We start from the raw sequence: 24,343 nt of genomic DNA on the forward strand, positions 1-24,343 counted from the left end.
TGATTCATAGTAGTTTTGGCTCAAGTTTTCAAAATAGTTCATATGTCATCAGACTCTTTATAGACAGTATTCACTTCAGGCAATGTCTTTATAACGCTTTTATACACAGTTTGATAAAATCGTATTCTTATGTTTATGTATATACCTGTTGACACGGATAGATGCCACATTAATGGTTGTTTATACTATTATTCACAGTGTCGTTTTCCCTGATGAAGGGCATGATGAAAATGCCCGAAATGCATTGGAAAACGTTATAACACGTTACCATTTTTTAATTATTGTGGGTTACACCCATACAACTCTTAATTTATATCTCAATTACCTTGCCTGTAGGTCCCAGTAGGACACCGATCTATCCCAACCCATTGAAAGATTATGCTTGACTAGACCAATGTAAGTCTTCACCTGTGACCGCTCACTGACCAAAATGGTTGCCCCTAACCTTAAAACAACCACTGAAAATTAAATTTTGAACAGCATGTTCCTTAATCTATGCTACAAGTACCATATAACAACGCATTTTAGCAATCCCTTGGCCAATATAGTGGCATCTACCATTGAAAATTAAAAATTGAAACTTGTTAGCAAATGACTACCGCCACAATTTTTGCATTGCTCGTTTTTTAACTATTTTATATTGCCTTCAGATTTTCTCTGGAAAGCTACAGCAAATTCAGTTACCCTGTCGAAATAAGTCTTCCTTGCCGGATAACGCACTGGCAAGGTACTGAAAAATTCAGTCATTCATCTGATTATTAAAATTGTGCATGTTTGTACAAATAGCTTTACCCCCTTCTGGTTAATTATGCGCAGCACACTATAGGTGAGGTAACTATGCGCCCCCTATGTACTCTGATAAAATATGCATAAGAAGTACAAAAAGATGTGCATGATAATTCATTAATCCCCGGGAGCACATCATTTCTGAAAGTTTAAATATACCTGTAGGTAAACCATTTTTAACTCAAACCCATAATCTTGCAGTTTCAGGAGGCTCAACAGTCCTGATGATGATCTAAAGTTATATAGATCGAAACGCCGTCGACCCACCCAAGGAAATTCACTCGTTTCATTGTATATATTTGTTGTGTTTTTAACCTTGTTGTTGTTGTGTGACAGTTCGTTCACTTTGATCACTTATGTCACGTCCTGCACCGTATTATTCACTTGAGCACCTGAAATACAGTATAAAGATTTGTGTATATATAAAAAAGAAAGAGTAAATAAAAGTTCCTACCTGTACCTACATCTTTCGCTCCCTAGCGTTTATTAAATACTCGCTACTTTCACTTTTTTCCTTTAGGACCTTATTAGGCCTACCTTGAACCATTGTTTCTTAAAAAGTACATTTCTACCCCAGGTTCGCATTATGGGGTCCCCTTGTTTCTAAATAACACTCGATTGCTTTATAGGCATGGTGGAATGGCCACTGGGGTTAACATGGTATGGTGATATTCTTAAAGAAATTGATGAACCGACATGTTGATGACAACTCTTCCATTTCCTGTAATGGTTGTGCACCAATGGCACCGCGAGAGAGCTGTTAGCTTGAGCCAACCTTCAGCCCAAGCTTACCACACATCTGGAGCGGGATAATTGCCAGACGATGACTCATTCACTGCCAGAATGAGTGGTCTATGAGCGTTTCCTCCTGTTTAAAACCCAGCCACCACAAAGTCAGAGCCTACCACTGGGGACATCAACTGCTACTCAACACAGCCAGCTAAGCCCCAAGCTAGTGTTTAACTTCCCTTGCCCACTTGTCCGAAGACCTGGTCTTGGAAACCGAAATGTAGTTACATGCACCTCAAAGTGTGGAGCTGTCTTACTTTCTCTGAACTTCTGATTCAAACTGTAAAATGGTATAGGGACGAGGGACATAAGACCCAGTGACTATCTTGAAAAGATATAAGAACTTATTTAGAGTTTGGCGGGTTGTTCTCCATTCCACCAGGGTGAGCAGCGGGATTTACTTAGCTACCCTCACAGACTACAGCCTGGTTAGTGGTTGCCACCTTCCTAGTGAGGATCTCTGTGCCTTCAGAAGAACCTCTGCCATGATGGCTCAGGTCCTCCTTGGACATGAAGAAAGCATCCTAGGACAGGTTTCAGGGTATTACCCCTCATAAGCCTGGGTAGTTTGACTCGAGTGGCATGGATAGCATGGGACCTACGTCTGGGTATACAAATGCAAAAAGACAAACTGATGGACAGAATGCTGAATAATGTCATACATTCACCCCAGTACAGAGATCTGGGCCTAATCCATCGTTTTTTTGCTCCCCATGCCAAACCAGGATGCTTGTTTCCGGTCCATGGAGGACCCGGCTTGGCAGTTCGGGCTGGACTGTTCCCATGAGGAACAGGGTCAAGACTGATTTGCATATGGCTTGGTCTTAAATGGGGTGGCATGGTGAGAAAAAGAACAATGGATTTAACCCAGATCTATTGACTGGGGGTGAATATTTGATTTGCTCTGCATTCCATCCATCACCTGTGCGTCTTTTGCTTTCTCGCCCTAAGTGCGCAGGGTATGCCCAGACATGGGTCCTGGGCTCTCTGTGTCACTAGATTCAAACTAGCCTGGTTGATGAGGAGTGATGCCCTGAAACTGGTCCCAGGATGCGTGTTTCTGGTCCAGGGAGGACTTGGCAGTTCGAGCTGGACTGTTCCCATGAAGAACAGGGTCAAGACTGATTTCCATATGGCTGGGTCTAAACTGGGGTGGCATAGTGAGCAAAAGAACAATGGATTTAACCCAGATCTCTTGACTCGGGGTGAATGTTTCATTTGCTCTGCATTCCGTCCATCATCTGTGTGTCTTTCACTTTCCCAAAGTGACATTTCAACCACTGCAATGTTAAATCCACTCGCACCACAGGAGAGGATTTGCCATAACAAACTCATCGATACCAATCACTATACTGCGACTATTCTGCCCGATAGCCTTTCCTTACATCCCCCCATGCTAATCCAATGAGAGAAGCAGGCATCGTCATACCGAACACACCACCAGGTGCCTTTCACGAACCTTGCAGGTAACGCATACGCGCACTTGCCTGGCCTCTTCCCAACACCGCACCCTGTCACCAGGGAGAACTCCAATACAGCAAGAGACATGCAGAACCTTGGAAAGTAGCTTTTTAAATGTGAATGCCGGGTAACTCTAACCCGTTGTAGTGGTCTTGTAATTGTGCTTGTTTGGCATACATATACACGTCATATACAGAATGTATTTCACGTCAGGTAAAGAATGTATTTCTTTGATTGTTAGGAGCCTTCTGCAGTTTGGGGTTCGATGGGCTTTGTCAGTTGCTTGTCGGACTCCGGGCTGATGAGGCGCTCCTCCTGTAGTTGTAACCTACGAAATAAACTTACTCCTAATTCTACATTGGAGTCTCTGGATTATTAAGACCATTTGGTTTTTTACATATTGGCAACAATCAGGATTTGTTTCAACCACCCGTGCACACAAGCCCCACCAGGGCAAACCTGTGGCACAATCAAGCTACTTCTGTGGATGGCACAACCAGTGCTGCAGTCTCATGGAGGAGCATTTGAGAAACATTCCCCTGGTATCTGTCTTACCCCTTGACAAGGGACTTACAGCTAACCCAAATCAGCCAATCGGGTATACACCAATCACCAGTATGTATATGATGAGTACAGTGCTTTTTCACTGAATGGCAGAGTCAACCTTGCTCAAAGTCCTAGGTCTAGAATCCAGATCAGCCACAAACTTTGAAGAAGAAAAGCAAAAAGTCCAGGGAAGGCATGTTAGAGATGGCCATTTCCAACAAACAGTTTCCTAGTCAAAGGAAGCCCGATCACCGTCATGAAGCATTGACCTATTTGTAAATCTCACTGTTTCCCTACTGGTCAGTAACCTTTTTCATGCTATCCAGTTATTTTACATAAAAATGAATACTGCACATGCAAATCGACTTGACCCTTTTCGTTTTTTATGGACACAGACGTATTACTATGCAGCCTACTACTTGCGGATCAAGAGAGATTGGTTTAATTGATGGGTGGGTGTGCATGTAGGTGCATATCTCATTGAACACTACAGCAGAATGATAGCAGTGACCACATCATAATGCCTTCTTTCTTTTTTTTTGTTTTTTGCCATGGCAGAAAGCATCGGCAAAGCCAATAGGTCAACAAGACGAGACATAATGGCTTTGCCAATGCTTGTTTTTACGCATTATCATTTTTGGAGTCAAGTTTGGAGGCTGGACATATTTCTCATGGGGCAGACAACGAGGCTCTATTGTATCATTAGTTCCCCACTGTTTCACTCTGCTTTAAGTAAACAACAATTTTAGATTGCAAAATGTTCAAGTGATTTCCCAAGAGGGAAGTGGAACTAGAAATGCTGACAGCGGAGGTAAACCCCAGATGCAAATACAGCCACACGTAGGAGTAACTCCTGCATTCAGCTTTGCAGTCAACTAGTGAGCAGGGGTCTTCTTCAATCCCCTCACTGCACTCACGCACCTCCTGATCCATTGCCATCAAATTTGCTCCCTTCTCCCCCACATAAGCCTGCAACAACTGAGCACGACATCAAATCCCCCTCTTCCGCCTTTTTAATGTAGTTGATATCTTTGCACTTAATTCTTTCATTTCAATGAAGGCGTCACATTGAGTAATTGTTTTTTTTCTGGAGAGAACTCGCTCAGTCATTTCTTATGAATGCTGTAAACGTTTGGGATGGCGTATCTAAAATGGTTAACACCGAAAAACAAGCACTGGCAAAGCCAGTAGGTTTCGTCTTGAGCTATTGACTTTGCCAATGTTTTCTGCCATGGCAAAAAGCCACCGCACCGCTGGGGCAGCGGAGTTCTTATTTACACACCGTCATGACGGTGTCAACAAATTGTGCATCATTTCCATTTCAGATGCTTAAAAATAAATAAAACACAACACGTATTCTTTATGGACAATGCAGACAGCTATAATTCTGTATATAAAGAACCAAAGCAATTTGCATTAAGGTCACACCAATTTCCCGAAACACAATGGATAAAACACATTTAACACACAGATCCACAATCACCTCAAGTGCTCTTTGTCCCACTTCACCTCATCAACTCCTACATTCCGGTCTGGCAGACCAGATGAGTATGTGATGATCCCACAATTCCATCCATTATGCCTTTCTGCTCGCCAGCTGCAGTACAAGCATTTTTGGGGTGTGCTCTTTCCATCGACAAAGCTCCTCCCTCATTCCCTTTGGCATGACACCTCCTTTTCTTTCTCGGTGCTTTGGGGCAGCCCGAGGGAACGCAAAGGGGTTTGATCTAATAAGGCCTAGTATAGGGGGAGGGATCAGTATCAAAGCACAAGAATTCTCAAAGACCCCCACATGGCCATTAATCCACATTAATTCAAGGAAAACGACATACATAATCTCGTGTGTTTGAGTATTTATCTCATTTCACATATATTATTTTTCATATTTGTCATTTTTTTGATAATCATATCCATCTGTTACAATCAAAACACTACTATAGACATCAAAAATCATCACAACACGGGGGCGTGGCCAAGTGACGAAACAAGATGGCCGCAGGTTAGAGTTGCTCTGCTCCAAACCTCTCCTTTCCGCACCTATCCACCCCTTTAATCCGTGCCCTGAGGTAGTACTCGGCTGGCAGAAGACCTGCGGATACGACTCAGCCCGAAATCGAGCCACCAGTACCGGGGGACCCAAAGTTGCTGCAGTGACGAACGCCGGCCTACAAGGCATTTGAAGCCGGGGCCTTGCGTGAGAGAGAGGCCCACAGCGGTGCAGAGACTGGCGGATCACACTCCACTGTGATCTGATGATCGGGACGTCGGCTTCCTGACGCCGAAGAAGGACAGGAAAGAAACGCACAGGGTCATGCTCCCAACGAGCGTGGATAATTCCACAGCCTTCATCGGCGCAAAGCCGTGGCAGAGACCTGCTGTGACAACGCCGGAAAAACAGAACGGGACACCGAGGAGTACGTGTCGGACGGCGGGCCGCCTAGGGGCGGCCTGAGCCCTGAAGAGACCATCAGCCGGAATAAGCTCTGCGGGTGAGGTCGAGCCCAAATCCGAACTGTCAGGACCGAGGGACTGGAGGTCCCAACTGTGGTGATCTGGGGCCTACCAGAGCGTGGGGACTCGAGTGTAGATGTGACCCGTGGCACTGCAGAGAATAGCAGGAGACTCTCGAAGGCTTATCCAAAGACTGAACTGAAGATTCCCTGAGAGCAGAAAGGGAAATCCGAAATCAGCACGGACGGACGTGCTCCCCATGAGGGTTGTGAGGTCCGTTGCCTAAATCGACATTACTACAAGACTGAGACCCGCTGAGGCAGTGTTCATAAAGCAGAGTTTGGCATCAAGGTGAGCGCTGGGCAGTGGGGCCTACAACGTTATCGACAGTTGATCGTGGAACAAGAGACCCCGGAAAGTTGGTGTTCCCTGAGGAAAGTGAAGCACTGGGGACTGTAGTTGAGGAGTGAGACCAGAGAATCATCCTTCCCCTAAGATGCTAGGCCCGAGCAGCTAACTACAGTCACCATGAGTGGCCACCATTATAGGTCCGATCTCCAGTAGTCATTCCCGGGGAGCCCAGGGCCCGCAGTGACCGTACGGAAAGACCTGTTGACGAGAGAGTGGTAGTGGAATACTCTGCAGGTGGCGACAGTATAGCTCCTGGAGTGCGTCGGAGGGTGGACCCAAGTCACGGGACCTATCGAAGCGGTTCACCTTGTCCCGGCGAGGTCGCAGTTGGAATTCAAATGCAGTAGTGCTGGTAATATAGTTGTGAGATAGCTGTGACGCCACTATCTGCCACTATGTCGAACACTAGAGGCCTCAAGTCCACCCAGAACAATAAATTGGACAGATACACGTGCGCAAAGGCGGCCCTGACCAACCAGCAACAACCCAGGGACAAACAGACGGGAGGAACGGAAGGAAATGTCCCAGAACCTACCTTGAAAGATGTCATTGATGCTGTTGGTGCGATCCGTACTTCACTAGAACAGAGAATGGACACAATCTCCTCTGAAGAAATGCTAATCAGAGCGGACCTTGCTACAAATAGGGAAAAGGTCACACAACTTAAAATCACGACCACAAACCTTGCAGAAGACACTAATCAATTACAAAACCAAGGGGTCAATTAGGATGGCGAACGGACAAAGTCCGTCCGCCATCCTGTCGGAGGACGGGACCGTCCGCCACAGGGGCGGAGGTCCCGTGCCTCGAATTAGGATGCAGCCGCTACAGTGGCGGGTGCATCCCGCATGTTTAACATTGCTGCGGGCGGTGCTGAAAGCCACGCCGGCTGCAATGCTAAAAATGCATGTTGTGCGTTTCAAAGCACAACATGAGAGGCACCGCCCGGTGCCTGCCATGTTGTATTTTGAAACGCGTAACCCCCATGTGCACGCCCCACCCCCCTTCACCCTGGGGGCCCGCAACGGGCCCTCAAAGCAAAGAACGTATGCCTTTTCGTGGTGGCATTGCCGCCACGGAAAGGCATTGCCCACAGCACATCCTAATATGGCTGGCGGTGTCTGATGGACACGCCACCATATTAGACCTTTTCCGCCACGGTCGCAAGCCGCATTTGTAATATGGCGGGGGAAATAGGTGGCGGATGGGCACAGATGGCGGACGGATCGCCACCGCCTGCATGGCGGTGGCGATCCGTCCGCCATCCTAATCGGCCCCCAAGTTAGGAAACTGCATGCGTTCCGTAAGTTCGCCGAAGGAAAACTGGATGACTATGAAGGAAGAACTAGGCATAACAATGTACGCATCCTAGGAGTGCCTGAAAAAGGGGAGGGACAAGCTGCAGATCTCTTCGTGGAGAACCTAATCACTACTCAACTCCAGCTGAAAGGCCTGTCCAACATTCATTGTGGAAAGAGCCCAAAGGGTGCCGTGAGGCCAGCCGAAGCCGGTGATCCCCCCCCGTCCCATACTGGCCAGACTCTTGAACTATCGGTATAGAGATGGTATCCTACAAACAGCCAGAGCAGCACCTTCGCTCCAATGGGAGAATTTAGTAATCACCTTCTTTCCGAACTTCACCCAGGCGGTTCAGAGAAAGCGCAGATCGTTCCTAGCGGTCAAGAAGAGACTGAGGGACAAAGGCCTAAAGTATGCAATGTTGTTCCCGGCTCAGCTTCGGGTGGAGGCCGAGAGAAAAACTAGATTCTTTGATGTTCCGGAGGAGGCTGCTGAGTGGCTGGATGGCTGGAAAAAATCAACGGAACACAATTCTCAAGGCCACTAGGAAGTATGAGGGTGCCCGAAGATGCTTTAACTGAACTTAAAGACCATGCAACCTCAAGTCCAGCATTGATTGCTACGTACCTGGTATTCTGAGTTAATAAAGCATGGTCGGCAAATACAGACTTGAGGGCTTAGTCTAAAGACTTCATAATAATGCGTAGCCGGCCATGCCCAGGTTAAATTCTTAACAGGGGAGGGGAGGGGTGGGGTGGGTGGAGAGGTGTATTCCCCCCAATTTTCGTCTCTTAGTTTAATTTTGGGGCGACAGGCACTCTGAATTACAAAAGTCATGGGCAGTTCTAGGCCCAGAGTGCAGGGGAGCAGGGGAGGAAGGGGGAGTTGGGAGGGGTTAATGTGTTGTTGTTTATTTTTATTAAATCAACAAGGTATCAGGGCTCTGTTGCTCAGAAAGATGGGCACCAAGTAAATCCTTATGACTACGCAACGGGATAAGAGTTTTAAACTGATGAGTTGGAACGTGAATGACCTGGGGGACAAAGTAAAGTGGTCTGTAGTACTGCAGCATATCAGGCGCCATGCCCCTGATGTGGTGTTGCTTTCCAATGACGGTGAGGTCCACTTGGGTGGATACATGGGGGAGATACATAGGCATCACAGGACAATGGGAAGGAAACACATCGACCCTTATGTGGGTATATGTACCACCGGTCTTTCAGGGACTAGGCGCCATGCCCCAGATGTGGTGTTGCTTCAAGAAACACACATGGTGGGTAACACGTGTAGAGCCCTTAACCGGAGGGGATACAAGCTAGCTGCACATTCAGGCTTCACCATGGGGTCAAGGGGTACAGGAATATTGTTGAGGAACTCCTTTCCAATGACGGTGAGGTCCACTAAGGTGGATACATGGGAGAGATACATAGGCATCAACGAACCATGGGAAGGAAACACATTGACCCTTATGTCGTTATATGTACCACCGGGCCTTCAGGGACTCGCATTCAAAGACTTGGGTTTCATTCTACTGGTGGTACCAGATGGCCTCCTGGTAGTGGGAGGGGACTTAAACTCTGTGGTCTCCAGGCCCTTGGACAGACGCCCTCCGCTAGAACTCCGCCCCTCTAATAGCTGGCTCCTGGACTTTGTGGAGGCTCTGGGATTGCGGGAAGCTTGGCGATCGTATCACCCTGATACCATCCAACACATATATCACTCGGGTGGTCACAATAGCAAGTCGCACATCGATTATTTGCTGGTCCCACCAAACCAACTGGCACACATTCAAGAAGTTAAACACATGGCGAGAGGGATATCAGACCACTCGCCATGTGTTTATTTGGACACCACTGAGTGTGGGTACAGAATACTGGCTGTATAACCCCATTATATATACAAGGGGTAAGACAATCATTGGAGTGAGTTACTTTGGACTTATTGGCAACAACTCCTTTTTGTTCAGCACATAAGGTATCTTTGAATCATTTCCATGTTTTGTGTAATATTGTATTGTGACCATTGTTGATGTAGTTTGTCTATAGTAGTATTTGATTGTACCAGATGGATATAATTATTATCATAAAAATGACAAATATTTAAAAGAGTATTTGTGAAATTAGATAAATACTCAAACACACGAGATTGATGTGTACGTAGTGTTCCTTGAATTAATGTGGATTAATGGCCGTGATGGGGGTCTTTGAGAATTCTTGTGTTTTGAGGCAGCCCGAGGGCTTCATTACGCGCTTCATAAGAAGCCAATATCACATTTCAGCAAAGAAACAAACGTTGGGCTTTGAAGATATCATCAAATTGCTCTTAAAGGATACGTAACCCAGATGTTCTAATAACATGCTGAAGATGGATTTAGAAATATGAGATATACACATGAAAATCAGTAGAAGTATAATAGGGACAGACGGATAAATGTTATTGAAACATGACCACCAAAGGTATGTTCTTGTAAACCGCCATAAAACACTTTTTATACTACAATGCCAGGCAGTGTACAAATGTCCTTCTGTACCACCATTTTGGGTTGCTCCATAAGTTAAACAAATGTAGATAATGTAGCTCTCCCTGGAGCAAAGCCAGTTTTCAAAAAAATTATCAAAAAAATGAACAAACCATCACCATCTGCACTAGAGTTCTAAACTACTGATATGCTCTATAAAGATGGCACACAAATACAAAAATAATAGAACTCAATGTTATTTACATTCTATTTCGAAAGAGTTACGCCAGTTTGGCGGCAAACAAGCACTCTGCCGAACAACGCTTACCCTTCTCAACCTTTGTGCCTTTTAACAATCTCTTTATTTCCCATTACACAAATGTTATAATTAAATAGATGCAATTGTTTGCTTATTCATGGTCAAAAAGTGGTTTCATAAAGTGAACACTGTCTGCTTTTCAATAAGAAATGTAATACAATACATGATTCATTCACACGATTGTCCATTTTCGCTCTCAAATACTTGATAAAAAAAAGTAAGTAATCCTTAAAATGAAGCACAAACACATTTAGGGACCTGCCCTTCTGCTCCCGGAACACACTGCATGCTTCCACCTAACCCACGTGAGCAAGAAAGACAAAGAGAGAGTCGAGTCAGGTCATGGTGGAATAATTCTGAACTTCCTCATGTGCATATGACTCACTGCCTCGTGACATTACAAACCCGGTGCACCAAACAAGGTGAAGGGCCATTTACAATCACTCTTTATCTCCTGTTTACCCGAGCCTTAGAAGCCCATTACATTTAGGGTTGTGTGAAATCCGAGACAGGGATAAGGTTCAATGTGTGAGAAGAAAGTCACCACCATTTCAGGAGTTTCTAATGCATGGACTTGTGTTTGTATTTACTGAAGCATGTAGATATGAGCTGCTCTCTGGCTGGATAGCAATTAACCTGGTCCAGGCTTGTTATTTAACTGTGTTGGTGGCTCAGCGCGGCTGGTCCTACTTTTATTCTGCTCTTTAGAGAATCTCTGGCCATTTAGAACACACGTTTTTAACGGGATCTTTCAATAAGGCAGAAGTGAGATATGTTAAGTCATACTTCTGACCACACCTGTGAGGTGGAGGTAACTCCACTATATACGGTATGTGGAATAGTGTGCAAGTACGGATTGTTCAAGGACACTGCAGTCGTAAGTAATAATGTCCCCGTGGGGTCATCTACTACATTATGCGCTCAGGCTGCAGAGAGCTATGGATTTCCATGCAAGATGCGCTGCATCTGTCCTGTAGCCTGAGGGTCTGAACTACCATGCACTTTGGCAGCGAGTCTGAACAGAGATCGCGGCCGCACAATTGGTGAAAATCAATTTATTAGGAAAAAGCTGAACTCCCTGGAAGCAACCATAATGGCCAACCACCTGGATTTGTAGGGAAAAAAAGTTATAAATATGACTGAAATTTGAAATCTAAAGTCAGATCCATCACCCCGATTCAAGATTTTCATGCTTGCCTGCTGGGAGTAGCTTCGGGATAAGACAACACTCACTTAAACTCAATGGCAACAAAACCGAGCTATGCAATTTAGGAGAAGCCTCCTTGATTTGGTCTCCCATGGTGTCCCCAAACCTGTCAGTGCTCCATCCTCTAGCAAGTCAGCTACATACTTAAGTGTTCTCTGTGACGTGCCCCTTTCATTTTTGAAACCATACAACACCCTTAGAGGTATGTGTTTTTCAATCTGCTCTCACCTGATGCCAGGTCAATAAAGGGAGTGCTTGGCCCAATTTGCACAGCCATAGAAAAATGGACTACAGAACATCAGAGGCAAACTGCACGACTCGCCAGGGTTGTGGCCCGATATCCCCAACATTTGAACAGGGTCTGACACAAGGTGAAGATAGTCTGCCAGGGCCAAACCACGTGGCAGCCAATCCTACTGGAAGAACATGCATCCACCGAAGGGACGGCATCTTCAAATATCACCAATCTCACAACTCAAGCATCCGGAGAACAACGGGACAAAGTGGCACAACGGAAATTATACAGTTGGCCCTTTAGTGAGCCCTATAACCAATCAGTCATTTGTGAACTATAAATTAGATTATGACAACAGTTTCTACTGGGTCTGACAAATCTAAAATTTGCCAAAACGCAGGTATGGACCAGACAGCAGTTACTCGTGGAAAGCACCTTAGTTACACATAGCTTGTACATGCTCAGGTCAGGGCTGTAATGACTTTGTCTAATACACAAGCGCCTGTCCAAGACTGTACTTAGTTACGTTAAATACACAATTGCCTGTTACCATCCTTCAAGAGTTCTCCTGTCTTCAAAATCAAACTTTTGTGTCCCTGCATTGGACTACCATGGTTAACCGACTCTTTGCTCCAGTTGTGCCTAAGCTAAAAATATATATATATTTTCTATAATCTTCATATTTTGTCCCCGTTCTTAGCTTGCAGGCTACCTAGCACTATAGCGCCTAGACCGAGCACTATAGTAAACTACAAATGTATATTCAATCATTCACTTACTCAGTGTGCCCTCTCAAAAATGTGCATTAGGAGAACTTTCCGACTTATGACTGTTAAATCACACGGTGTGCCTCAGAGAGTATGGTGGTTTAGGGGTCTTTGGAGAATTCCCAGCCTCGTCTCACTCATCAAGGTGTTTTTGGAGGGTGGCTTTTCATGCCCCAGCAGGCAAGTTTGTCAGCGAAGAATAAGGAGTAACAGATTGCCAAAGGCGTCCAGTTATATTGAGGAACACACCTAAAACTGTTTTATAGCAGGATGCAGAAAAAGAGGTTGTGCTGCTCGACCCCTTCAAACTTCCCCCCCCCCCCCCCCCCCCCCATGTTTCGTGGTGTGGCGAGAGTTGATGATGTCATTCACAAGGTAAAGGAAGAGTAAACAGTTCTGTCAGTTTAAATATGTAACAACTCATGTCGGACAATAATTTGTCTGCATAGCAATTTATACAATTCTCCTACTGTTGCAAATAACACTCGATGCTTTTACTTATTTAGTGGTACTTAATTTACTGACTTCAAAATTATGGAAGATTGAGTTGGCCTTGATAAGATTCAAACTCATGACCGGGCGATCAAAGGAAAAGCCAGCAGCAAACAATTGTCCAACTGAGCCATCTTTCCAGAGAATATATGCATTGTTGATAGGACGCAGGACACTTAACTTCTAGAAGCTGGTGGGATATTGCACAGCCTTTGGGGGTCAAGGTGGGGTCATCTGATACCACCAGCATAACAAGTACGGATGGTGCCCTAGGTGTGAACATTGTGAGCATTGTGTAAATAAAGGGAAGCATTAAGCTACAGGTGCAATAGAAACCTGTCACTTCACCCCAGTTTTTCCATGAGTAGCTCATTGCAGGAAATGAAAGAAGGAGGGAAAATTCTCAGCAAAGTCAGTAGAGCTGCCAAGGACTAAACCTTCTTCCAAACATCTTGGTGGCCATCAGGCCCAGTAAGAGCGTTTGCATGAATTACCACTCATTCTCCCTTTCATCCATAACTGGAATTAGCCATGTCTTAAACTAATCCAAACCTGTAGTATGGGTATTACATGCATGCACTTAATCTCTCCAAGTTATTATGCAGGAGTGTTGCAGTAACTGTGCAATGGGCGCAAGAGGCAGCATGGCACCGAGGACGGTGATTTTCCCATCATAATACTGCTGTGCAAAAGATTGAAGCTCCAGTAGCGGGTGATCACACATACCTGGGGGACATGCCCGCTGGTCACCATTTCTAATGCAACAGATGGTGTTACAGTAAAATATAACTGCGCTGCCTGCACTCACACTTGCATGCATAACACGTTGGGTATCTGACAGCAAGGAGAGCGCTCAAGGGTCTTTATCCAGGTTGCATTTGTCTATCATGGCTCCTTACATACCAAACCCTGGTGCATATGTTTCTCGTTTTGAGTCTTTTTCTGCTGTGTGACAGTGAAGTGATCTACTGATGCTTATGGTCATGAAAAGGAGCACCAGATTGGGACATCCTGTCTACCAAGTGAACGATGTGTGTGTCATGAAGACAACTCATAGGTTCAAGCAAAAGGCAGTGGATTATTGAAATCACATAACCAGATCTTCCTGGTGGCCCCCCCTCGGTGGGGAGGGTATCTATTTCAAGCACACAAACTTGAAGATTCTCTCAGTTTTTGGCCATAGTTCCTTAATTTTGCCACTTTTGGCCTCAGAAGTTGCAGGGGCTGGTGACGTTTCCGCAAAGAGGATGTTGGCACTCTGATGGGGGCCTGTGTCCCGCTGCCCCCTCCCTTGGCCGAACTTTGGGTGGGCGGCTTGCCGGCACCCCCCAGTGGCTACTCTGCAAGTTCTTCCGCTGGCCCGATCTTCAGCGCCCTGCTGAGCTCAAGGCGCTATTAGGCTGTCAGAATTTCGGGAGGTCAGACAGAGGACAATACCTGCTGCAACCCCTAACACAACAGTTATCTGTGCGGGCCAAGTGAGCTGGTGACGTGGGTCGGGTGTTGTGGGTCAGAGAGACGTGGTTGGGGGAAGAGACTAGGGCTGTGTTGTGGGAGGCAATGTAGTGTTTATTTGCGTCCTCGTGGGCCACAGTCAATGCTTCTGATGGCGGGGAGTGATGGTGGGCAAAGTGTCGCTGGAGTACTTATGAGCCCTGTGTCCGAAAGCAAGAATGTTGGGATGGACAGCTTTTCTTCATGTGTGTGTGGGGGGGGCATAGCTGCTCAAGATGGATCAGTATGTCTCTGTATGGGGGAGGGGATGTGGGACATCGCTTTTTAGAATGGATCGCTGTTTCTCTGTGGGAGAGGGCGGGGAACAGTTTCTCAGGGGAGGAAGAGTGATGGGGCTTCTGAGGGTGGACGGTAGTTCTTGGGAGCCGAGCTTGGACGGACAGTGCTGGGACGGAGGTGTTTGACATTATCGAATCAAAAGAGGCGCATAGACAGTGCTACCGAAAACAACACTGGGAGAATAAGGGTCAGTGCAGCCCTGGGTGGACGTTGTTACTCAGAGGTGGGCACTATGGGTCAGATCTTCTTGGGGTGGACACCTGTTTTTGACAAGAGAGTGTGGTACTGTGCTTCTCGGGGTGGACGTTGTTGCTCTGGAGGAGAGTTTGGGTCAATGCTGGTTTTTAACTGTATACACAGCACAAGTATTCTCGTCAAAACTGCACCTTGCCTTTTCCTTTCATCCGACACCATGGGTTCCATTGCTGAGGCTTTGAGCAGCTCGTCCCCACTAATTGCAATAATTACCGCTCACAAGCTCTTCATAAGTTAAGTCTTTTATTACATGAACAGTCCCGGCTGAACACGGAGAGCAGCAAAAAAGCAACTCTCTCCAGTGCCGTACACACATAACATGTCCACATTATAACATGCCATTTGGCAAGTACAATGTGGTACAGTTAAATAAAAAGCACAAGGGACAAAGGTAAATAATAACACATTATAATTTACATCACAACACCACGCAGCGTGTGCACCCCACACCCATGTTTTTTTGCTGTGCTAAAGTGCACAGCAGTTTTGACAAAGGCAAAGCCAAAACCTCTGGCTTACCACTAATAAGGTCCCAAAGGCGAGACCTATTGGCTATGCCAATGCTTGTTTTCTTTTGTGTGAAGCACTCCATTAGAAGGCACGTGTTGTCGAGCAGTCTACCTTGTGTAAGTCTCTCTTTCTACACTCCTGACTGCTTCTCTTCAGGATGTTCCTGAATATTTCTCCATAGAATTGGTCGAGTCTGGAGCACTTTAAATAGTTTCAAGACTTTGCTGAGAACCCGTCTAGAAATGCAGGCAGAGTACGTGATATTATTGCTTACTTAGCTTAGGTCTTATTATTCATTGAATCACACATAGATGTTGCAGTAAAACCTCAAGAGTTTCCATTCGGAGTTCAGAATCAATGAACTTAAAATTCAGCTTAATCAGAAACTCGAGTTCACTCCGTGGTTTGCTGTTTATCATTAACAATGACAATGACAATCAGCACTTATCTGCTTCAAGCTGGCTAAAGTTTAAAATTAGCTTACCTGAACAAACTAAAAAATTAACTCTTTCTTTTATATTGGTTTTTTAAGCTATGCAAGAAACAACCACATGAATAAATATGCAGTTGTGTGCTACCTGGCTTATGCAGATTAGGTATATTATCTACGAGAAATCCCTAAATAATGAATGAGGAAAGCCCATGCAAATCATTAACAATCTTTGGCAATGCCAATAAGTCTGGCTTTACAGGGATGTTCTATGGTAACGTGGAGCATTACAAGTGGGTGGTATAGGAAGGGAAATGTATTTATGTAGAAGCAAAGCACTGCAGAATAATATTGGTGTAGGTTAAAAGGTCAGGTGACAGTGGCACTGGCAAGCCAGACCTTAAAATCAATGTGAGTAAATGGGGGTCCTCCTCCCATCTATGCTGCTGCCAGGGAAAAACACCATCAATTATCTAATACACTTTTAATGGTTTTGCAATGTCATGTGCCTGCCCCTGAAAATTCAAGCACAGGCAGCTGGATAAATAAATAAAATTAGCACAGCTGTGTGGAGGGCAAGCACGTTTTTGTGGAAACATAATTCCAGTCTAGTCAAAAACATGTACTCCTAGGTCCCATCATGTGGGCGGAGCTAAAGCCCCTCTTTACTGGCGATTCTAACATAATTGTCTGGCGAGAGCTGCGCTGTCAAGCCAGACCATAAAAAGCTTTTCTGCTGTGCTGCACATGCTTCCATGAATGCCAGTACCCCCAACCAGCAACATGCCTCCATTTAGTTATTTTCCAGTTAGCCTTTTACAAACAGGACACACGATTTAAGTTACATTGATGAATCATCTATGTTGCAAAATAAATGAATTTTATGGGAAACACGAATAGACTAACAGGCCTACAAAGTGGATGAGAAGTACAGAACGTCCTAATGTGGGAGGCCGGCAAACAAAATCATTTTTATGCTGAATCGCTTATGCTTATCGCACTATAGTATAGAATTGATCTTAAACGCATGTTTTTATGAGCATTTTAACTTTCTTATTGTGTACTGTATCGCATTGGTTTTAATTAACTGTGCAATAAACTAAACTACTACTACAGTTAGCCTTCTCCAATTTCTTCTAGAGAAAACTCCATGGATGGACACCAACTACTTTCTAAATTAATGAGCAAAAACAAAACATTCTTTGATTTATAAAACCAGTGAACAGATGCCCAATTTGCAAATCCTTTCCCTCAGCAGGTTGTTTTAGCTGTGAAAAATTACCATATTGCAGAATCAGAAAAGGTAGAATTTTATGTGAGTAAAGAGTTATTGTGATTGCAGAAATTTCAATGGTATAATGGAATTTCCACATCCTTAATGTTAAGGCCAATTTGTGGTTGTGCCCAGTTTTTACATTCTCCTACCCTTGCAAACACACACAGTTAGCTATACCAGAGACATAAGTAGCTCTGGGTTGGCCAAACATTGTGTTAGTTTGGGGAATAAAATAAGCTCTAACTGAAAAATTCCCTTCCCCGCCTCATCAGGATTACTGAGCTGCAGAGAATGAGGCCCTATGAGTTTCACTGCGGGAATGGCAAGAAATGCCAGCATATTTAATGGGTGTTTTTGGGAGTTGGCTTCTCCAGAGGGAAAAAAAAACATTTTCCTCATGGAGAAACAGTAATAAAAAAAAATGCCTGCAAAAGTATATGTTTCGAATGCAAATATTCCTAGTAATAAAGTCTAAATGCTAAATTATAAGCATTGAATCACTCTAGGAATTATGAGCGTAGTAAATTACGCCAGTTACTCCTGAAATCATTTGTTAATCCTATAAAAATGAGAACTTTGAGTAAAAAATATCGGTCATCTTATAAGAAAAAACGTTATCTTTTAAAGTGAGGCCATCGTGGGCTTTTTTGTGCACGGTGGGCGAGGTTTTTTTTCTGTTATTTTGTTATAGTGTTTGTTTCTTCTTGTGGCTCTTAGATTTGGGCTTCTTCCTACTGCAAGACAGCGGCAGAATATTTGAAATAGAGGCAATTATAACTGTAGTAGAAACTACCACCTTGCAAGATGCATAGGTGACTCATTTTGGAACTAAAACTTATAAAGTGTTAAATATGATACACTTTTAATACACGGATTGGTCTGAATGTGCAAAATAGGTGAAAACTGACCCTGATTTGGGCTCCAATCCAAATGAATTGAACTTGCCTTTGCCTTTTTCTAAAAATGTACACTTCCGTGCTACATAATAGAGAAAGTCTGTAATTTGCACACTAAAGACAACAGTCATACCGTATATTACACATTAACAAATCAGGATCCCCATTTGAACCTTTAAATGTCACTGGGACCAAAGACATGTCCCATATCTCACCTTCACTGCCCTCTCCAACTTCAAAATGCAATTCTCGTTTCAACTGAATATATAAATCATTTGAAGCAAATAATGTTTACAACAGATCACTATGATGTCTGTGTGACGCGTCCCTTCCAGCAACCGATGACTCCTGCAGGCAAATAGTAAACTCCCACTCTGCCGCCTACAACACAACAGCATCGCTGGACACCCGAAGGCATCCTGTAAGCAGGGTCACTGGGACACCCCCAGGGGGGCATCCTAACAAACTTCACCTGCAGTGGCACGCATTAAGAGAAAGGGGGGGCTGCCTGGTCCGCCATGTTATTAGAGTCCACCTTAGACCTTTCCCTGTAATACATTATACAACACATATGCTAAACAGGTTTTCGGCACACAGATTCACCCAACCCAGCGTGATCTTCTACGACCCTCCGTTCCAAGTGTTGCTCATCATGCCACCACCAACTTAAGGCCTATCCTCCAGTCAAAACAAAACAGTAATGTAAACAGGACAACCCGCCTCTGCAAACAGCTTTATCATGGTGGTGCGCCTCCTTCTGGCCTATCCTGCTCGGACCCAGTGTCAACATTCCTGTCTGCAACCACAACAACAACATCCGTGGTCTTAGAGCACCCTACCAAATAGGGACAACCGGACAGGCGCAGCACCCTTGTTAGTAATATTTATTTGATGTGTTTGGGTGTGTAAACAGCCCCCCTGAAGTTGCGACACTGTTCGTCACACTGACAGGTCAAACAAACTCACCGTACCCGAAAGATATTTCAGCAGCTATAGCGACAGCCGCAAGTTCAATAAGCATGTCTGTCGCCTGGCTGAGGGGCAGGTCGGGGGCTAGACCACTGCACGGGGGGGGGGGGGGGGGGTATGACTGTCATGGCTTCTCCTCTCCCAGAGCCATGAAGTGGCGAGAGGGGGGGGGGGTGACCATTCCACCAACCATGGCAAAAAAAGCCCCTCTTGATCCTGTATGCTACCCCTGCCAGGGATGGTTTCACCTGCTTTACCCCACTGACCCGCCCGCGGGTGGCCCCCCCTAGCCCCGGGTTGGATGTGCTGCTCTTTGTTGTGCCCCGTGCCCGGCTGCCCTGTGTTATCTGCTCACCTGCGGTCGGCTGTGGCCTGCCGGCTGATCTCCACAGGATATCCGGACACTGATTGTAGGGCTGCGGCTGGAGCTGTCTGTACAGAGAGGAGTATGTGTGGTAATAAGAATACTGGCTGCTTCCTCCTATGGCACCAAAACACCGCCAGGGGCAGGGCCTGTGGAAAGAAGACAGCCCAGTGGAACGAAAACCCCGCCCCGGGGGCAGGCCGATTAGACACAGGACACCCCCAGAACCCAGGACAACCCCAGCAGTGCGCAAACCCCTCCCACAGGCAGGACTCAGACTGCATCAAGCCGCTCGAGGGGCGTGGCTTAAAGACAGGACAGCCCATCCGAATTATGCACTTTTTAAAATTAATATCTTTGTTTTTGCGATTGTCCCCAGGAGCTACAGACGTCATAAATTATAGCCAATCGTGTCCCCGGTGAATATCGAAGGTGAGGTTGCTTAAAAGACAATAGGTAGGTCGGAAAATCAACCATTTTAAGCAGTATTATCCTTCTACCTGTGTTTATAATAAAAATAATCCACATTTGCAAAGCACGAACAATCAACCGTAAGGGTCCCTGGCCGCTGGAGGCCGTCAGGAAGATTAAGCAAGCTGTTGCCCCAGAGTGTACTGGGTTAACCTGTCGCCGGAGCCGGGGATCGAACATGATCCCCCCCGATCCATTGTCAGTCGCCCTGGCCGCAGCGCCACACCTGTCCATGTTTGGAATTCTTTTGTAACATATACAGGTCACTTTTCTCTTGTAACACACTGTTTGCTACCTCATATACTTTTTGTTTGCTTTAGATACTTGCACAAGTGCCACCATTGATTGTCTGCCATTTATTGCAGTATTATACCACTACTTGCACTTTGTACGTTTTTGTAACCTACAAACGTCACTTTTTACTCCTGTAATGTACCGTTTGCTACCTCTTGTATTTTGTTAGCTCACAATTGTCACTTTTGCCTCATGTAATTTAACGTTTGCTTTTGTAATTTGTTCACTTGTAATCTTATCCTATCCCTGTAATATAGTGGCCTTTGTAGTAAGGTAGCTGGAGACCACAGATGTACCACAACCGGTTTATTGCAGGAAAGCAGCAGAGAACAACCTCAACACAAGCTGGCCAGGCACAAACTGTCACCACCTAGAACACTAGGAGGAGGCAGAGCCATCTACATTCTGGAATGAATGACACAGGTAAGAATCATGGTACAGCATGGAAATAGAGGAAAGATAGATATACAACACATCTCCTCCCGTAGAATAAAAGAAGAGAAACATGTCATGAAAGGAAACTTAACACAAAAGGTAAACATGTCATGGAAAGGAAACTTAACGCAAAACTAAAGAAGATTAGCGAAAACAGCGATATAAGTTGCGAAAATCAATTGAGCAATAAAAATTGAGCAATAAAAACACAACAATTGATCAATAAAAACTAGGCATTGAAAGGGACACACGTCACCCCTCTAAAAGACCTAATCGCAACAGAAATCATTCAAGTAAGCAGGGGGTCTATGGCACCTCTGAGGTCTGGTGGCAGGCAAGGGAGGACTGGGATCAGAAACAGGGTTGGGATCAGATACAACGGGATCAGGAGCATCCCCTCCACCATCGCCCCTCACCAAGGCATTTACAGGAGCAGGCACAACATGAGCTGGATCCTGAGAGGGAATAAACATGAACCCTGACGATGAGAGGTCCTGGGCAGAAACAGAGGGAGGAAAGGAGGACGGAGAGGAAACAGAAACAGGACATGCACCAGCTTTCTGATAGAGGGCGACCCTCCTTAAATTCCATTTTTCCCCATTAGAGAGGACAACATAGTGAGGATAGACCATCTTTACAAGAAAGGGACCACGGAATTTAGACAAACCACCCGAAACACGACCAGACTTTACCTTGACAAGGTCACCTTTTGCGAGTTTACTAGAAACAACTTTAGCAGAAGACTTATCGCCTATAACGAGTTTACGTAAAACGCCCTTAGTAGGCAGACTCACAGAACTCTTACTTGAAGCACACTTAGCAGGCAGACCCACAGGACTCTTACAAGAAGGCTTTGGAGCCACTCTCGACACCTCACCCAAGACCGACTGACAAACCATGTCCTTGAGCCAAGAGGGAATCAGTTTGGTGCTGGGAACCCTACCCCTCATCATCTCAAAAGGGGATTTGAGGTGAGAGCCATGAAGAGTGGTACAATACGCATAGACCATTTCACTAACAAGGGAAGAGACAGAAGAACTACTGGAGAGGGCCATTTGAACAGTACCTTTTACCAATCTATTAAGGCGTTCACAAAGACCATTCCCCTGGGGATTGTAGAGGGAAGTCCTACGGTGAGAAATACCACAATCAGCCAAAAAGGCTTGCATGTCATGCGAAACCAACTGTGTGCCATTCTCAGTTATAAGAACACTAGGAAAACCCTCCCTAAAAAAAACAGATTTAAGATGTTTTATGGTAGTGTCCGTAGTGATATCCTTGAGAAACTCCACAGACAACCACTTGAAATGGCAATCCACGATGACGACAGCAAATCTCTGCAAAAGAGGTAGCTCGGCCATGGGACCTATGAAATCTAAACAGATAGTGTGCCACGGGATTTCAGGGAACTGCAACACACCCATCTGGGACCCCACAGAAACCTTAAGTCTCTTCTCACCTACCTTGCAAGTATAACAGTCCTCAACCCAAGAGGATACCATGGAGTTCATACCGGGCCACCAGAAGTTCAACTTGAGACGCTGTTGCGTCAGGGTTTGGCCAAGGTGACCCTCATGGGCTAAAGAAATGAGTTTGGGTCTCAAATCAACAGGAGGCACAAATTTATCGCCACGCATTATAACATTGTCATTACATACAGACAAATCATCAATGGCCTTAAGGAAAGGGCGAACAGAAACATGGACACAACTCTCCCTGCGAGGACCCAGTTTTATCAACTGGATGACTTCCTGTAAGACATTGTCCCTGGACATAGCATCCACCCACTCAGACCGAGAGAAAGAGCTCTCAGTTAGTAGAAGAACATCATCAATCCATGCAACATTCTCATCAAAACCCTCTAGACTGAAACCAGCATCAGCACCAGACGGAACAGCCAACCTAGACAGACAATCAGCCTGGAAATTCCTCCACCCAGAGATGTGGGAAATGTCAAAATGATATTCCTGGAGTTTGGAAGCCAACCTTGCCAACCTTGGAGAACCAAAGGCCCTCCCCCCCCCAGGAGAAAGAATGCGGATAAGGGGTTTGTGGTCAGTCTTAAGGTTGAATCGAATGCCCCATAAGTAAGGTCGAAAATGGTGAGCACCCCACGCAGCAGCCAAAGCCTCCTTCTAGATAACAGAATAATTCTGTTCACATTTGGAAAGAGTGCGTGAGGCAAAGGCAACCGGCCTGTCGCCGTCCTTGTGGGACTGTAACAAAACCGCACCAAGACCATGAGCACTGGCATCTACCAACAGAGTGGAAGTCTTGGCAGTATCAAAGGGTACCAGCACCTTAGCACTGCAGATAGCTTCCTTGATCCCATTGAAACACATTTCCAGTTCAGGGCCCCAGGTGAATTTGCAACCCTTCTTCAACAAAGCCCTCAGAGGCAAGGTCTTCTCTGAGAACCTCTCCACAAACTTGGAGTAGTATTCGATTAAGCCCATGAATGACCGCAACTGGTCCTTGTCAGACGGGCAAGGGGCTAGGCGTATTGCATCAAGAAGATTCTTCTTTGGTTTGACTCCGTTGACTGAGATTTCATGTCCCAAGTACTCAATGTTCTCCACAAGAAAAGAACACTTCTCCTTACGTAAGGTAAGGCCAGTGTCCCAGATTCTGTGTAAAACATTTCTAAGAACAAGGTTGTGATCTGCCACGGAGTCTCCAAAGACCAAGATGTCATCTTGAAAGAACACTACGTTTTTGAGCCCCTTGAAGATTTCGCTGACCAACCTTTGGAAGACACTCGCTGCCGATATCAACCCAAAGGGAAGACGAGTAAATTGGAAAATCCCCTCCGGGGTGATAAAGGCCGTAAGATGCTTCGAGGATTCGTGGAGCTTGACCTGATGATAGGCACTCTTCAGGTCGAGTTTAGAGAAATATCTAGCCCCCTGAAGAGTGGACACCATCTCAGCAATGTTGGGTAAGGGGAAGGTGTCCGCAACGACACACTTGTTTAGGGACCTGAGGTCCACACAGAATCTCAATTTTCCGTCTGATTTTTTAGAAATCACGACGGGCGAAACCCATGCCGATGCTTCTGTTGGCTCTATTACCCCGGATTGAAGCATCTCCTCAATTAGGAGTTTCACCTCATTGCGGATAGAAATGGGAATCCTCCTTACGCGATGTTGCACAGGCAAACTATCCTTCTTCAACTTTATGAGATGGGCATACCCACGAAGCTCACCCAACTCCTCCCTGAACACAGACCCAAATTCAGAAAGGATAAACTCAATTGAGTCGTCATCTACCACCATTATTTGATTCTTTGCCCTAGGATTAATAACTATGTAGAGGTCATATTGATGTACCCATCCCAGAATGGGAGGACCATCAATTGAAACATAAACCTTCCCAAATATAGACCTCTTCTCAAAGACAATCTCAGACTCGAAGAAACCAAGGATTTC

General features: G+C 45.4%; 1 protein-coding gene across 1 annotated transcript in view; it reads right to left on the bottom strand.

Moving 5' to 3' along the window:
* LGMN (legumain) overlaps positions 1 to 19,942 on the bottom strand; it is a 95,363-nt gene extending 75,421 nt beyond the window's left edge. Inside the window, exon 1 of the mRNA XM_086937693.1 lies at positions 19,707 to 19,942. The gene's annotated coding sequence lies outside the window, so the exon portion shown is untranslated. The remainder of the gene's footprint in view (positions 1 to 19,706) is intronic.
* Between the last annotated feature and the right edge of the window lie 4,401 nt (positions 19,943 to 24,343).

Source organism: Lissotriton vulgaris, chromosome 9 (assembly GCF_964263255.1).
Source record: "Lissotriton vulgaris chromosome 9, aLisVul1.2, whole genome shotgun sequence".
NCBI classification, from domain to species: Eukaryota; Metazoa; Chordata; class Amphibia; order Caudata; family Salamandridae; genus Lissotriton; species Lissotriton vulgaris.